Below are 13,851 nucleotides of genomic sequence, written 5' to 3'. Positions count from 1 at the left end.
GAGAGGAATTATTTAAAGTGGATCGGTAGCTTTTGTAAATTGCTCTTCTATGATGTTTCCAGTTATTTATCCGGAAAATAAATGTTCTATGTTATCGATACTATTTTCAGTCACTAATAAACAAAATTAATGCTTTTTACTATAGGTAAAAGTGAGCACATGGAACAGTAAAAAATTAAAGGCTGAAAATCTTCTTATTAGTAATAATAATATTTGAGATGCAGTTATACTAAATAATATTCTATGAAATATTATCTTCTTATATTTTAGTTTTACATAAGCCTGTGAATATCTTTGATAAATTACGAATCTACTTCGTAAACTAATAGACGATAATTCCCTGCGAGCTACTTAATTACTGAATTATTCATTCCTCAAAGGGTCGCACTATAATCCCATACAAAACCACCCCTAAGTTTCAAAATATTGCTTCGGGTCCATGATACATTTGAATTCGTTCAATTTTTGAACAAATGTAACGATTCATAATTATAAAATCGAACCAATGTTTTTCTTACGGCGAAATAAAGTCGAACAGAATTTTTTAAACTAAAAGAGAAATCATTCTCGAGTCATTGGTCAGTGATACATTCATGTATATTATGGTTCGTCATTCAGAATTTTCACTGTTCAAGCGCCGACGTAACATTACGTCGCGTTACATAAAAATTACACAATTACATAATTTTTCTTCTCGTTCTCGTGTTCCCTCGTTCTGCCAGCGATTTACAAAATGGCGAAACAAATCGTCACGCGATCGGGGACGCGGGGCCCGCTCGAATCGTTACTTGCTGCCGTCGGTTCATTAACGTTAATGTATCCCCGATACATCGATACCGGCCGGCCGCACGCTAGAAAGAAAGAACAAACGCTTGCGCGCGCCTCCGTGTTCTCCACGGTCATTGCCAATCACGGCGAATTTGACTAAAATCCACGGACAAACGTGAAACGTGTACGACGTCGGCGGCGAAACGTCGAAGGCCGTCTGCACACCGGTTCGCCTCGCCTGTGCGGTTTACGTAACGAAACAAAGCGACGCCTCTTAATTCCACGTGAATTACGATCCGACGCCTTTCTTTCGACCGGCGGACCTAGATACAGTTCCGCGTCGGACACGAAACCGGAAGCTGTCCCTTTGCCCCAGTCCGGGCCCGTTCGAGTTTCATAAATTTCCCGCGATCGTCTTTGAATTTCTACGTTGAGCAGCGTCGACCGGATCCGAACGATTCATTTTTCGTTTGTTTTTTAAATAGCGAACGTTCATTCGGCTTTCATTCGGCTTTTTATATGAGATCGATCTGCCATTCTTCGGACAGCGACAATGAAACCGTCGAGAGAGTCGCAGCGGGTCGTTTCTTCAGAGTTTCATATCTATTCGGATTTTAATGAATTATGGCTGACATTTATTCGAATGTAATAAAATCGATCTGCTCTTTCTTGGAAATTGGCGCAGACATTTATCAAGTTGACACAGTTAATTCTTTATTTTCGTTTTAATAGTGTTTCATTGCAGACGAGAGTTGTACGGCTCTGATAAATTCGATTCGCCTTTTCTTGGAAATTGACGCAAATAATATCAATTGACTCGAAATAGTTCGTTTCTATATTTCTCTTTCAAATTATGCGCATCAATATTGGACGAAAATTACTCGATTTTAACAAATTCATTTTCCCTTGAAAATTAATACGTGCATTATTAAACAATGTCTAAATAGCTCGTTCCTTGTTTTCTTTTCAACAGTGCTTTATCACGAAGAAAATCTGTTCGACCTTTGACAAATCCGATCCGCGCGTTCGCGGAACAGTGACACAGAAATTACAAGATCGATGGAATTATTCATAAACGCCGACAGCGGTCTGAAAAGACAGATGAGGGGGCGAAGAGCTAGAAAAATGCAAGCAGCTTTACGCGAGCCGTAAGAGTGCGATCCTATTACACGGCGAATGCTAGACCCCGTTCCGCCGAAGAAATTCCAAAGAACCGCGTACACTTGACTCCGCGTTTCTAACTTATTATTCTCCACCCTGCTTCCGCGTCCCGATTTCACGGATCCCCCGGGTTTATTTAACCGTTCCCGGCAAAATTTTAACGAGCAACGCGAACCTCTGTTTCTACTTTCCGAGCACAAATAATTCGTTTGGAAAATCGCCTTTAAGGGACAAAGAGAATTATCAAAAGCGCGAGGTTGGGGAAGCGGAACGGTCGGAAAAATTGTGAGAAAATTAGTTGGACGATAGTTGGGAAAATGGTTGGGGAAATAGTTGGGAAAATAGTTGGGGAAATAGTTAGAAGATAGTTAGAAAAATAGTTGGACAATAGTTGGAAAAATAGTTGGAAAAATAGTTGGAAAAATAGTTAGAAAAATAGTTGGACAATAGTTAAAAAAATGGTTGGGGAAATAGTTGGGGAAATAGTTAGAAAATAGTTGGATAAATAATTAGAAAAATAGTAGGGACAGTAGTTAGGAAAATAACATTGTTATAGTAGCATGTTATTGCAATACTTAGGAAAGTAGTATTGTTAGAAAATTAGTTGGACAATAGTTGGAAAAATAGTTGGGGAAATAGGTAGGAAATAGTTGGAAAAATAATTAGAAAAATAGTAAGGACAGTAGTTAGGAAAATAGCAAGAAAAATAGTTGGGGAAATAGTTAGAAAATCGTTGGAAAAATAATTAGAAAAATAGTAGGGACAGTAGTTAGGAAAATAGCAAGAAAAATGGCGGGGGAAATGGTTGGAAAAATACTTCGAAAAATAGAGAAATACTCAGAGAAATAGCAAGAAAAATACTTAGAAAAATTGAAAAATACTCAGGGAAATAGTTAGAAAAATATTGAGAAAAATACTTAGAAAAACAGTAAGAAAAATCGTTATCAAAATAGCTTGAAAAATAGCTCGAAAAATGCTAGAAAAATAAAATTAAAAATGCTATTAAAAATAGTCCGTTTCGCGAGTGGTTCGTGGGATCCTCGGACGAGACATCCGCGCGGGAAATTCGAATAAAGCGTCGCCCACCATCTCGAACAAGGATGAAATCCGAACACCGCCGATCGTCACACTTTTCTACCGCATTTCACCTAACAGTGACCAGGTACCCGAAACAAATTTCGTTCGAAATGAATTTTAATCTCGCCTGTTTTTCGCCTTCTCTTTTATTAATCAGCGGCGTTCCGGTGCATAATTCGAGCACAACAGAGAATTTTTTCTCGACGCCCCTCGAGATTATAATGATTACGTTGGCGCGCGCTCGTTTTCGGCGGGAAGCAGATTTTAATGAGACATTCTCGCCGGGTGTATAATTTTAATTACTCCGGAAATTACGCGAAACAATCGTTCCACCTATCGCGGCCGTCGATTAATTTAATAACATCATATTTCCGAAATAACAACGCGGCGCGCACGGCGCTCGAAATCCTCAGGAATTTTAATCAACGCGGCGTAGCGCGGCTCGCCGGGACGATCGTCTTCGCGCGGCACCGCGCCGCGGTGTGCCGAACTGTTTCAGCGAAACGGAGAAAGAACGGGCGCGAACCTGTTATCGAATACTAATCGAATGGCGTCTGGTATCCCGAGGGAATAATTCGAGAATTATGAATTTTTTTAGAATTAAATTATACCTCGATAACTCGAGAATCATGAATATTTTTAGAATTCAATTATACCTCGATAACTCGAGAATTATGAATTTTTTTAGAATTAAATTATACCTCGACAACTCGAGAATTATGAATATTTTTAGAATTAAATTATACCTCGATAACTCGAGAATTATGAATTTTTTTAGAATTCAATTATACCTCGATAACTCGAGAATTATGAATTTTTTTAGGATTAAATTATACCTCGATAACTCGAGAATTATGAATATTTTTAGAATTAAATTATACCTCGATAACTCGAGAATTACGAATTTTTTTAGAATTCAATTATACCTCGATAAATCGAGAATTATGAATATTTTTAGAATTCAATTATACAGAAACAAAATTAACCCTTTGACCACTGTTGGCGCCTATAGTCGTCAAGATCAAATTTCCACCCCGTTTATTATTAAATTTGATTAATCATATATTGTGCAATATTTATATTATATATTGCAAAAAATCTCAATATTATTCTTCACTTCAAGTAATATTGGTTTAATGTAACAGAATTCAATATTTTAAACATTTTAATATACTTCCTCAGAGATGCGTGTCCAACGAAAAACTACGGCCGTGCCAAAGGGTTAATAAATCTCGCATGAAAAATCACGAGCGCGACTCGTTGTAACAGTGAGGGTCAACAGAAACCGACGACTCGTTTGCGAATTCACCTGTCCGAATCGTTCGCTGCGTAAGATCAAGGCTCTATCTCGTGGTTGCCAATGTCGCGATTAAATATTCCCGTGTATCGGCGGTCTCGGGGTCCCGATCGGACCGGACCGGTTCCCACGAACAAACGATCGATCTCCCCCTCTGACCGCCGCTTTCTTCGCCTGAACTTTTAATTGTCGCGCGGGACCGTTTATATCCCGCCACCAGGGACACCGCGCGAGCCTGAATTAATAATCGGCTCGGGGTTTCGCCGGTGTTCCTACCCCTACCCCTACCCCTCCCCACCTCCGGCCATTTATCCCCTGAAATCCACCGAAATCTCTGATAAATCCGACCGTAGCCCGGAACATTTTATAGTCACGTTCTTCGGCGAGACTATCGCCGTGCTACGAGATTACCGTGGAGATCGCTCTCGCAAACGATCCTTCCATATTCTACCATAGTCCAAGGTTTTGTTGTGCTCGACGCTCGATTTACGCTATAGTAAAGTCAGCTGTTTTTCTATTTATTTGTCATGGCAAGGGCAAGGTATTTATTCTGATTTTTAACGAAGTGTTAAGAAAATTAAATAGAATAAATTAACTGTATGCACTCGAAGCCATTTTAAGGTTAGATTCAACATTGCTATTTTCACCAGCTATAGTGTAGTACTTTGCTATGTGAGATTGAGTTTCGTGACTGGTAAAACTGTTGTGCTTTTGATGGAAGGGTATTTAATAATGGCAACGTTATTTGGTTAATTGTATAACAATTTTTATTGGTGCGTCAGAGGCGCCACTCGAGTGCAAAGGGTTAAAGTGAAGTATAGTATAGTAACACGACAAATTTGAATGTAGCGTTGTTCTGATATTTGCCACGAATGATAGATAATAGCGAATAAATAATAGCGAATAAATAACTGTTAATAAATAAGAAAATAGTGCATAGATAATAGTTAATAAATAAGAGAGCAGCGAACAAATAATTCACGAGTTTGGTTTTACGATCCGAACGATCGTGGATTAAAAAATCTCGTGGCCCGTCGTTTCGACGAGTTCTGGTAAACGCGGCGTTAAGGTTCCGGGAGTTTATAACGTTTAGGCGAGTTTACATTTTCACGGGAGCGAGGCGGCGTTTCTCCGGGCCCGGAGCCACGGCGGAAGAAGAGTAATCAAAACTGCCATGAAATTCTCCGGAATTTTACGCGTTTATCGACTTATTCGGACTTTTATTGGCCGTCAACGCACAAGTGTCCGCAATCCGGCGATTATTGTTTCTTTATCGAACCGTTTCGCGTCGCACGAAATTGAAGAAAATTTCGCGATTAATTTTTTATACGCGGAGAACTCGATGTTCAAATCTGGCGCAATAATTGCGAATGTTGCGAATCTCGTTGCAACGACGAATTTTTAGACGAATTTGTCGACGATTTTGTGGTTATCCGAGGATTTGGTATACTATGAATTTTGTTTAGTATTGTTTAGCAAATCGGAATGTCTTTAAGATTTGATATTTTGCTGGCAACAGCTGTGAAAGTTGAATTAGAAGATGGTGGAGGTCTGTTTAAGGTTAGAGTTACATGAGCGTCGAAAAAGATTGATCTTTCCCTGTTTTATTAGTGAAGAAAGTAAATAAAATTTTCTTGTTTTAGATTGGTAAATAAGGGGATAAATATTCCGCGTTTTAGACTGGTATATAAGAGGATAAATATTTCTTGTTCTAGATTAGTAAAACGAAGACGAATTTTCTTTGCTTTAGGTTAGTAAATAAGGGGAAATATATTCTTGTTTTCCTAATGGAAAGCAAGGATCTTGCTTTCTATTAGTAAAAGGGGGTAAGATTTTCCTTATTTTTCATTGGTAAAAGAAGGGAAAATTTTCTTTGTTTTCTACTAGTAAGAAAAGGCAAATTTTCCGTGTTTTTCATTAAGAAAAGAAGGGTAAATTTTCTTTGTTTTCCACTAGTAAAAGAAAGATAAATTTTCCTTGTTTTCTACTAGTAAAAGGGGCCTAATTTTTCTTCCTTTTCTATTAGTAAAACGAGGGTAAATTTTCCTTGTTTTTCACTAGTAGAACAAAGATAATTTTTCCTTCATTTCCATTAGCAAAAAAGACGGATAATTTTTCGTTGTTTTCTCTTAGTAAAAGAGGGTGAATTTTCCTTTGTTTCCGTTAATAAAAGAAGAAGAATTTTTCCTCCTTTTCTATTAGCAAAACGAGAGTAAATTTTCCTTGTCTTTCATTGCTAAGAGAAAGATAAATTTTCCTCCTTTTCCATTAGTAAAATAAGGGTAAATTTTCCTTATTTTCCATTAGTAAGAGAAAGATAAATTCTCCTCCTTTTCCATTAGTAAAATGAGGGTAAATTTTCCTTGCTTTCTATTAGTAAAATAAGGACGAATTTTTCTTGCCTTCTATTAGTAAAATAAGGACGAATTTTCCTTATTTTTCATTAGTAAAAGAATGACAAATTATCCGTCTTTTCCATTAGTAAACTAAGGACAATTTTTCCTTGTTTTCCACTGGTAAAATAAGGACAAATTTTCCTTGTTTTCCACTAGTAAAAGAAAGCTAAATTTTCCTCCTTTTCCATTAGTAAAACGAGGGCAAACTTTTCTTATTTTCCATTAGTAAAAGAAAGATAAATTTTCCTTCTTTTCCACTACTAAAGTAAAGATAAATTTCCCTTCTTTTCCACTACTAAAGGAAAGATAAATTTTCCTACTTTTCCACTACTAAAGGAAAGATAAATTTCCCTTCTCTTCCATTAGTAAAACTAGGGCACACTTTCCTTATTTTCCATTAGTAAAAGAAAGATAAATTTTCCTTCTTTTCCACTACTAAAGTAAAGATAAATTTCCCTTCTTTTCCACTACTAAAGGAAAGATAAATTTCCCTTCTCTTCCACTACTAAAGCAAAGATAAATTTCCCTTCCTTTCCACGATCAAAATAAAGCTAAATTCTTCTCCTCTTCCATTAACAGAAGAACGCTAAATTTTCCTCACTTCCCACCCCAAAAACAAGACCAAAATCCTCAATTCTAAGCTCGGCTGACTATCTCAACCACCGACAGCCTGAAATCAGTGAAACCCATCGCACCACGTTCGCGGATATATCCAGGCACGTGAAAAAGCCCCTTGTTTACGCGTCCGTACGGTAACCGAGGAAGAGCGACACCCTCGCCGGCGTCGGCCCGTTCCACGACGCTATCCTCCGATATCCGACCCTAACTCACCCCTTCGGAATCGTATCGCGAGCCCTGATCTTCCCTCGCGCGGTATCTACGACGCGATCACGGCGTCGTTCCAGCCCCACCGCGTAGGAACGAGAAAAACGGAACGAAACGAAAAGATCACCATTGCGTAGCACTTGAAATTCACCGATACGATGGCCCTCCCGCGATGCCACGACGCCGACGTAGGGCACCCGTGGAGACCGGCGGCGATAGAGAGATACGATCACCAATCCCCGACACTATTCCCGGATTTAGCGAACGGTAGCCGATGGATGGTAATTCCATCGCTCGCAGCATCACGGTGTCTCGGTCGAATTAGCGCGGTGCGCCGTAGCGGTGTGATCAATCAACATCCGGGGACGGTCGCGTACGATCGACGACTCCGTAACGATCGCTGGTAGCCGATGGTCTCCCTCCCTCTCTCTCTCTCTCTCTCTCTTTCTCTCGCACTCTCTATCACGATCACTGTCCCCCTCGGGGTTCGTACGCGCGGAGAGGAAGAACGAGAGAGAGGCCTCCTCCGAGAGCCGTCACTCCGCACCAACGACCCGTCGTTTATTTTTTTTTGGATCCGCGGTTGTACCTCGCGTGCGAAGGCGGCGATCGACGAGCAGCCGGGCGACGCTGTCTCGCTGGCAGCTCGTCAGCGGGCCGCGTGGCCCTCGTGGCAGCCACTGGCTGGCAGGCGGCTCGCGGTAATCGGCACTGCCGAACGGGCGTGATTCGCGACTGTTCGCGCTCCCAGCATCGGACCATCGAGTCAGCCCCGGCGCGGACCTCCTCGTCCGCCGGCGATGGATTTCTCACTGGTGGTCGTGGCAGCAGTTGCCGTGGCGGTGGTGGTGGCGGTGGTGGTGTTGCCGCGCGGTCACAAGTTCACTGGCAACGGGCGGTCGACGGTAGTCACGGGGCCACCGGTCGCGGCTTTGACCGCGCATCCTTCCGCGATTCGCGAGAACACACGTGAGAGAGGCGAGAACCGGGGGGATACCGCGCACGCACAGTCGGGGACAACTTGCTGCGACGTGACCGCGGAAACGGTACGACACGCGCCGCCGACGGGAGCAACCCCTACGGAAAACAATCGGTCGTCGAGACGATGAACGATCCCGTACAAATGGAAACAAGGAGAAACAAAAGAGAGAGAGAGAGAGAGAGAGAGAGATGAAGAAAGAAAATGAGAGAGAGAGAGTGGTGAGTGAGCGGGATCCGGAAGAGAGAAAATAAAGAGGGTGGACGAGACAGATGCGGCTCAGACGAGACTGGCCAACGTATCCGAGCAACCGACAGGGTGAGGCTGATGGTCCGTCTCGCGACTCGACTGTTGCTGGATGGAGATGACGACGACGACGACGACGAGAGAGACACGGTGAGCGTGTGTGTGTACGTGTATATGCGAGTGTGTGCGTGACAGAGAGAAACAGAGTGAGAGAGAGAGAGAGAGTTAGAGTGAGAGACGCGCTACGCTGCCATGATAGCGAGGAGGGGTGCCGGAGGGGGTGGGGGCAGGGAGGGAGACAGAAAGAGAGAGAGAGAGAGAGAGAGAACGAGCGAGGCGAGGCGAGGCGAGGCTAGGCGAGCGAGAGAAGCGTCGGTGGTGAGCGTCCGCCCGCTGTGACGCTCCCGACAGGACTGCGTCGGTCCCCATTTATTCCTCCTGCGCCCTCTTCCTCCCTCCCTCCCACCCTCCCGCGTCCGATCTCACCGCCGCCTACCGAGCCAGCCGTTCCGAACACCCCTCCCCCGAGCGCCCTCCAGCGCCCCTTCCGCGCCTAGTCTCGCCCCGCCGCTCGCCGCTCCCGCCGCCCCCCTCCCCCCCGGCGGAGAGCTACCCCTCTTTGTGTTCCTGCCCTCTGTGCACCGCACGCACACGCCAGACGCCAGGCAACCCTCTCTCGGCCGCGGCGTCTCCTTCTCGCGGACGCCTGTGTTTCCACGGCGTGCCTCCTCCACACCCCTCGACGCACCCCTCCAGTCATCCTCCAGTCCTCCACCTCCTCCTCCTCGTCCTCCTTCTTCTCGCGGACCGTTCCTACAGGTTCCCTTTCTCCGTCCGACTCCCTCGGTCTATTTCCACCCCTTCCGTGCCATGGAGAGCTCTCGCTCCAACCTCCATCCTTTCCCCCTTGACCAGCGAGGGACGCGCTCTTCTTCGGCTCTCGTCGGCCAGGCTCGCGCGCTCGCCTCGCGACTCGCCCTCGGGCCGTAGAGAGCGGCGTGCCCGCGCGTGTAAACACATCTGCGTGTGCCGGCTAATTTTGGTTATCGCTCTAAATGGCCGGTGAAAGCTCGAATACCGCCGGTCTAATGGGCTAATAAACGGGCGCCCCGTGAACGCCGGGGGTTGCCTTTCCTCCGGACTCCCGGCTTCTTCGGCTTGGTCAAGCTTGGTCTCGGATAGACGGGCCGTTGCTACTAGCCGTGGGGAATTGTGTCGGATCGCCGGGGAACGGTGAGTAGACTGCGACGCGAAATTCGGGAGACGGGATTAACCGGGGCCAATTAACAATTTCGTCGTCGTTGGGCCAGGTGGGCGTAACTTGGATATAGGCAAAGGTTGACACGTTCGTCGATGCGTCTCCCATATCTGGGCGACATTCATTTCTGATCAATTTTTAATGTTTATTTTTATCGCTATATATTCGAGAAAAAATAAATTCGACTATGATTTTTCGAATGATGTATCTGATTATATTAAATTAGGTTAGATTATATTGGGTTATATTAAACTATACTAGATTATGTCAGGTTATATTAGATTATATTAAATTGTGTCAGATTATATTAGAATATATTAAATTATGTTAAGGTTGTATTATATTATATTAGACTATATTGGATTATATCAGATTATATTAAATTATGTCAAGGTTATATTAGATTATATTAGAGTATGTTGAATTATATTAGATTATATTAAATTATACTCGATTATGTCAGATTATATTAGATTATATTTAATTATACTAGATTATGTCAAATTACATTAGATTCTATTAAATTATGTTAGATTATATTAGAATATATTAAATTATTTTAAGGTTGCATTATATTATATTAGACTATATTGGATTATATCAGATTATATTAAATTATGTCAAGGTTGCATTAGATTATATTAGAGTATGTTAAATTATATTAAATTATACTAGATTATGTCAAATTACATTAGATTATATTAAACTATGTTAGATTATATTAGAGCATATTAAATTATGTCAAGGTTGTATTATATTATATTGGATTATATTAACTTATACTAGATTATGTGAGATTAATATAATGTGACATATTCTAGTATAATTTAATATAATGAAATATAACCTGACATAACTTAATATAATCTAATATAATCTCACGTCTAATATAATCTCTTTAATATAATGTGACATATTCTAGTATAATTTAATATAATGTAATATAACCTGACATAACTTAATATAATCTAATATAAACTACATTAAATTATGAAAGATTATGTTATATTATATTAAATTATATATAATATGTAGCGACGCCTCGATCGCAACCCTAAAGATTAATAAAAAAATCGCGCCAATTCCCAAGCGCTTCACCCTTTCGCGACGGACCGCGCGGTCCCCACGCCGGAATTAAATCGAGCGTTTCCCGGAGCCACTCCAAGATCCACGGTGTCCACACTCCCCCCCGACCCGAAGAGAAAATTAATTTTTCATTGGCGATGGCACGAGGACTCGGTATTAAGCACTCCGGCCCGCTCGACGAGGAAGCTGTCTCCGAATCCATTCCACGCTCTCTCCATAAATTAACATATAAACCGAGGGGCGCGCGCGCACGCCATCTTCATCGCGGCCTGCCGCCGCAAACCGCTGAAAACTTTTCGATGGATTCCGTAGTCGAGTCACGGACAGATTCGGAGGTATGGAGCACCGATGAGAAAAAAAGAAGAGAAAAATAAGAAGAGGAAGAAGAGAAAACGAAACGGGACATCGATCGGCGGAGCAGGATCAACATTCCGATCAGCGGTGTCTCCCCCGTTCATTTAATACTCGTCGCAGTTAACTCTGACGTGCCCGAACTTCCTTCATCGATCGACGGTGCCGGGCCGATGATAGGGGAGTGAGGGGGAGAGAGGGAATTCGGCCCATTCAAACGCTTCTAATCGCGTTAGGGGCAGGAACGAGTCCGGCGATAAGCCTGCGGAATTTAAATGGCTGCCGAAATCTATTCGGGATCGTTGTTGGATCGTTTCGAGAAATCGTGACCATCTTCGTCTGCTTTCCTGAGCTGATCAGAAATACGTTGGTCGAAGATAGAGAATGATAGATAAAAATGTTAGCTTTTAGTCGTTCAGTATTTTTTAAAAATTTTTTCGTATGTTTTATGGAAAATTATGCGTAATGATCGCAAGTATTATTTTTTCGTCCTTTGCTGTTATAATTGTATTTTATTGAGTATGCTCGATAATAGAAAATTTTGTGAATGACGGGTTAGCTATTTTACTCTCGTTAATAACTGTATAAGTTAGTTAAGTGTATACTGTAAATATTAGGTCAGTATAGGTAAAATATATAGTATAAATATTGGGACAATATTGGTGAAATATATGCTATAAATATTAGGTCAATATAGGTCAAGTATATACTGTGAATATTAGGTCAATATTGATAAAATATATACTGTGAATATTAGGTCAATATAGAAAAACTATATACTGTGAATATTAGGTCAATATAGGAAAAATATACTGTGAATAATTAGGTCAATATAGGAAAAATATACTGTATAAATATTAGGTCAATATTGATAAAATATATGCTATCAATATTAGGTCAATATTGATAAAATATATACTGTGAATATTAGGTCAATATAGGAAAAATATATTGTATAAATATTAGGTCAATATTGATAAAATATATACTATAAATATTAAGTTAGTATAGGTAAAATATTCACGTTCTCAATACATTCTTCGAAAATTATATTTATAAATTGCGATCATGCTAGCAAGAGGGTATAAGTAAAGACGAAAACTATACAGTATACTATAACCATTATTAAAACGCCTACCAAATCATTCTCTTTCATATCAAAAACAGACAGAACTTGACCTAACATATAACAAATCTTCTTAACATTGTATCTAACCATAAAAACTTCACAAACTATATAATTTAACAAATAACATCAAAGTAACCACTTTACTGTATTTATCAAAACCATCTAACCACTTCAAAAAACAACATAAGGCCACTAAAAAAAGGAAAAACGACCAACAACAACGGCTCTAACCTCACTTAGATAATTAACCCTATCGACCCCAAAAGAATTCCAATTTCTCGCAGAAGTCCCGCCTTCAGATTTCCTAATCGGATTTATCACTAATAAACATGTTCGCAAGAAAGGTATTTAATAAAACGACGGAGGCTGTGCAGCGACCGCGAACAAAAGCGGCGAACAATAGGAAAACCAGAAGGGCGGATGACGCGACGGCGAACAGGGTGAATAAAGAGAGGATTCGCGGCACGTAAAATGACGAGAATTATATACAATTTACGGAGATGTCTGATCCTCGAAGAAGTTTCGGTTCGTTCGCGAGCAGCGGCGTTAGAACCGCTATCTTTATCCGGGATGCTATCCGCCCACGCTGCTCCCACGGGCGAAGGGTTAAAATAAGTTCGACCACGCCGCGTGTTCGATATTTAAGAGAGGCGGATTTCGGGTATCGGAAGTCAGCTCTTTTGTCTTCGACGACCCGTTTCTGGAACTTCTCTTCTCGATCCCTATACTCCACGCCTCTCCCCCCCGTCGACGACGAGATCATCCCTTTGTCCCTTTCGGACCCATTGTCCGATCGGGGGATCTTCGAGGCAGCCCGGATCCGCGCGCGCACACACGGTCCGGCTCGTAAACATGCCCCGATCCCCCGACGCAATTTCGGTTAACCGTTCGGCCTATTTGTCTATTAGATGTCCGACCGGCTCCGCTGTTTGCTTATCGAAAAGCCGTATACGCTGACCCTAACTACTTAGCAGCCTGTGCCCCGCGACCGCGACACGCGCGTGCCGACCCGCGACGCCCTCCCTCTGGCCGCCCGCGACGGCCCAGATCGGAGATAATCGGGCGGTTTCGTGACTCTTTGGGGCACAACATTTCGCGAAGTAAGTAGAACCGTGTGGCGCTGACATTTTTTAATTAAACATGAAATTGGCATCTTTTTCTTGGAAGCGTATAAAGAAATAGCGTATAATGAATAAGTAATAATTCAATCGAATTCGTTGTTATAGAATTATTTTAAATAGTCCAACAGTGCCATGGGAGTTTAGGAATGAACAGAGT

At 41.9% G+C, this 13,851-nt stretch overlaps 1 protein-coding gene and 1 pseudogene across 2 annotated transcripts in view; both read right to left on the bottom strand.

Annotated features, from left to right (window-relative positions):
- The window catches only part of LOC144475136 (small conductance calcium-activated potassium channel protein pseudogene), a 32,824-nt pseudogene extending 23,980 nt beyond the window's left edge, over positions 1 to 8,844 (bottom strand). The window contains exon 1 of the transcript XR_013494810.1: positions 8,114 to 8,844. The product of XR_013494810.1 is annotated as a small conductance calcium-activated potassium channel protein pseudogene (transcript). The remainder of the gene's footprint in view (positions 1 to 8,113) is intronic.
- LOC144475135 (uncharacterized) overlaps positions 1 to 13,851 on the bottom strand; it is a 159,839-nt gene that overhangs the window by 18,133 nt on the left and 127,855 nt on the right. The window lies entirely within an intron of this gene.

The sequence above is a fragment of the Augochlora pura genome, chromosome 9 (genome assembly GCF_028453695.1).
Source record: "Augochlora pura isolate Apur16 chromosome 9, APUR_v2.2.1, whole genome shotgun sequence".
NCBI classification, from domain to species: domain Eukaryota; kingdom Metazoa; phylum Arthropoda; class Insecta; order Hymenoptera; family Halictidae; genus Augochlora; species Augochlora pura.
Note: the sequence above shows the minus strand (reverse complement) of the source record. Positions and strands in the feature narration are given on the sequence as shown.